The following is a 4,300-nucleotide window of genomic DNA, read 5'->3' on the forward strand; positions in this document are numbered from 1 at the left end:
CAGTTTCCCTTTCTGCGAATGAACCTGAGTCTGTGAAAGGGTTGTATCGATAAGATATTTGGGAGTTGTGTTTGATGAGAATTTGTCATGGAAAGAGCAAATTAATCAGGTTAGAGCAAAGTCTGCCCATGGAGTTGGTATAATGTGCAGACTGAAAAACCTTCTTCCATATTGCGCTCTTAAATCCATTTACTTTTCCCTTGTGCATTCCCATTTTGATTATGCATCTATTATTTTTTTGAACACTTTTAAAAGTAATGTTACTCCTTTACAGATTATCCAAAATAAAGCAGTTCGTATCCTTAAACCTTTTCTGCCATCGCCATCAAACTTCCCCTTAAAATCCACAACAGAGACCATTTTTTCACTTCATAGTATTCTTCCTGTTCGGCAAAGTATCCAATTTTTAAGTGTTATGTTTAAGATTAAGCTTGAACGAGAAAAGCTCCCGAGATATTTTGCATCGATGGGTCTTATTTCTTCTCCTTCATCTTCACAAGTTGAAACCCGTGGTAAGTATAATCTGCGGACTCCCAAGGTAGTTACAGAGAGGTCGCGTTTTTGCCTGAGGTATTTGATTCCTCTACATTGGGAAAGATTGAAAAATGAGATTGATTTTAATGTAATGCTATAAGACGGAAGTTGAAAAGAGTGCTGATTGAAAGTTATAAATCTAAATAATATGAAAAAATGTTTTTTTTTTCTTTTAAGGATGTTTATTATTTTTTTGAGTATTGGTTTTAAGTTGTAATTTTAATTGTGTCTCAAAATGGTGCGCGGAGGATGGAAATGGTATCGTGCGGCGCGGGATTTGTTTTTATTTATTTCTGCCAAGATTGATTAAGAGAACTATTTATTTTTAATTTTTGTGCATGTTTAGTGTTGTTTAAAGGTAGCTCAATTGCATTCGAGCTATACTCTCAGCCTTTAGTTACCTATTTAAGTTTGTATGACCACCCCTTCCACATGAAGTGCCTCTGAACAAAAAAAAAAAACAAAAAAAAAAAAAAAAAAAACAAAAAACATTGGAGCCTTATGGCCTTTACTATAGGCAACTCTTAAGTTGAGGCAGCTTATTTTTTTAGATGTGAGAGCTTTTATGTCAGAAAATGGTCAAAATGTTGAGTATGATAAAATTTACGAAGACCAAACTGCCTTGTCATCATTCATGAACCAATGCGGCTTCATGGAAAGGCAAACTTCCTTCAAAAACAAAACAAGCAGGAGGGGGGGGGGGGGGTATAGCGCAAAATCATGGGGGAGGGGGCAACGTGAAAAGGGGGCCATTAAGGAAAATCTTGGGGGAGGGGGAATGTAAAAAGGGAGCGAATAACTGACCAAATTTATTTTTAAAAAATGAAAAACAGAAAACAAACGAGGAGCGATGGCGCCAGAAAATATATTGGGGGGAGGTGGAGCCCCCCAATAAATCCTTCAGTGCTATCTCGAAAATATAAGATTTTCGAAAATCTTGATTTTCGAAAAAAATATCTCGAAAATTTACACACACCCCAACGTGAAACGAATCTTGCGTACCTTGTCTACTTTGTGATATACTCTATTTGAATGAATGCTCACTAGTTCAAGGTATTTTTAAAAGAACTAAGAATTCGAATTTATGCCCAACGAATACAGCAGCAATCCCATATACTATCACAGTATGGGACGGTTTGGGGTCTAATGTCCTAAATGTCCAACTTGTTACACATTTACGTAACCTCGTGTGTAAAATTCACTATACTTTCACCTGGGATCGAGGGGACTTCTTCTGGCTGAAAAACGAGGAATGTAGGCTGAGAAAAAAAAGTATTACTACAACAAGACATCCAAATGCCTTTTCAGTGATAAAACAAATAAGAAAATAAAAGAAGCCGACGAATAACAGGTTTTCAGCATAGTCACTTGGGCCGTGGGGATGAAGAAATTCTTAACAAGCATAAACAACCGAGGATAGAAAATTTGTTTACAAAACTTTACATTTCATGCACGAGATTACGCCGTGATTACCGCCATCATGATCATCCTGCCAATTGAAGGGGGATCTCTGAGAAAAGTTGTCTTCAGGAAGGGTCACCTACGGGTCAAACCTATATAAGGCAATATTAATGAGGATTTGTTGTGCCTAATGATGATTTTTGCAGTGAACTAAAATGTTTTTTTAATTCTCTTGGGTTGGCCTCAGGCCAACACAGGAGCGTATGCTCCTCCTCTGCCCCCAATCTGTTTATTATTTCATTCTTTACTCCCTTACAAAAAGTTCCAGCTTCCTCTAAATCCTTATTTGCGGCCTCTTTTCACTCCGTTCAGAGATGGCCTGCTTTTTGCTTGGCTCCAGATGGATGGCCAAAAAGCACAATTTCCAGAAATTTTTCATCTTTTCTCCGTAAAATTTGACCTACTTATTTTAACCTTTCTTTCACTAAGCCCTAGAAAGTGAGACCGAACTACACTTTTCATAAATGTCATTCTTCAATATTTAGTCAGTCAAACAAGTATCTAAAACTTTACACTCACTCTTTATTAGATTCTTAAAAAAGGATTTAATAGAACTTTTCCTAAAATCACTAGGTACTTCCTCTTTTCAAAAGTCACACCCATGTCCTTCAGCGTGGGATCTCTATTTTTTAACCACTATATACAGAAAACTCATTTACCACGCAATCATCCACTGATTATTTTGTTTCACTTTTAGTAATCCTTCCAACTCCTCCTTCACTTCTAAATTGTCAAAAAATGTTGCATTCGATTGCATATTGTCTTCTGCAATTATAATACGCCTTAGCACATTCTTTTAAAATTCTGTCCATTGTTTACCAATGGATTCAATCGAATGATATAAAACTAGGCCTATAGCTACATTACATACCAATAAAAGGATTATTTCTCCGCAAAGTAACAAGCTTTAATTGTATTATTGCCAGTTATTTCTATCTTATTCAAGAGTCTCTCATTGATCGAATGTTTGTTACTTTGTGCTTTTTAGTTTCATTTTGAAATGACAATTTTTCCTATAAAAGGACAGACATCGGTACATTTGCCAGGGAGACTATTTTGCTGGTGTTAAGAGGATAATTGGTGATCAATATATACTAGGGACACATCACAAAACGTGGAAGAAAGGGTGTCTAGAGTTTATGAGGGGAACACCAGATAAATTTCAGTTTGGTATATACGAGTATTGGCGAAAGTTCCGAATCACTCAAGTCATTGCCACTTTTTTTTAAACTCTTTTTCCTCAGATCATCGAATTTTTATTTTTTATTTTATTATTTCTCGTTTTATGACAAGGTGCAGAGAACACTTGCCTTTGGCCTTGATACTTAAGGTCAAATCTTAGATGAGACAAATTTTCAAGGAGCTTAAAATAGAACTCGAAATCATGCTACATGCTAGTTCCAACTGGAAACCAAGAGGAGATAGGAGTTTGAGATATGAAGCATATAGAGATTTGCATAAGAATAAATACAGTTTCATGTTAATAAAATACGAAATAACAGTTACAAGTTTAGAAAAGTCGTTTTCAAAATGGGCTAAAAAGCAGCTACTAATTTTTATTTTCAAGAATTTATAAATATAAGTGAAACTGGGGGCCGTAAAACGGATTGGGCTTCACATAAGTTGGTGTTTTTCAACACTAAGTTGGTGTTTTAAATACAGCATTGATGCACATACAACATAGATCAATTTGTAATGTATGCTATGTAAAGCTCAATCGTTTCTCGCATCTCGTTTTCACTTATATTCATAATTTTTTGGGAAAAAATTCATATTTGTATAATTATAATGAATGCTAAAGGTTATAAAAAAAACTTAACATAAGAGTATCCCAGTTTATGATCAGGCAGTACGTGTGGCTAATGAGTATAATATGTTCATAGTGCGTGTGAAGTATTAAGCATTCAGTGATAATTCCGTAGCCAGTTTAAAAAAAAATTAACATGTTATGCTACCATGTTTGAAAATAGAGAAATACCAGTCCGGCGAAGTCTGAATTTAAGACCCAATCAAAATCGAACCCAACTTTACAACACGGCAGAGTGGATCACGAAATTCCGAGGACGCTAACCAATTTCCATACAATTGCCTAATAAGGTAACATATAAGCTATTCTTATAAGTAATCTTGTGCCCTACATTCTAAGCAGGAGGGGGACGGGGGTATTTTGTAAAATCAATCAAAGGTTGCAAGCCCAATATGTCCCAAGGTAAGGAGCCAAGCAGATCACAGATTATAGTTCCCCTATGCTATCCTTTATTTTGTCAAGTTTGAACAATCACCTGATAATAGCCAAGATGAAATA

Source organism: Artemia franciscana, chromosome 16 (assembly GCF_032884065.1).
Source record: "Artemia franciscana chromosome 16, ASM3288406v1, whole genome shotgun sequence".
NCBI lineage: Eukaryota > Metazoa > Arthropoda > Branchiopoda > Anostraca > Artemiidae > Artemia > Artemia franciscana.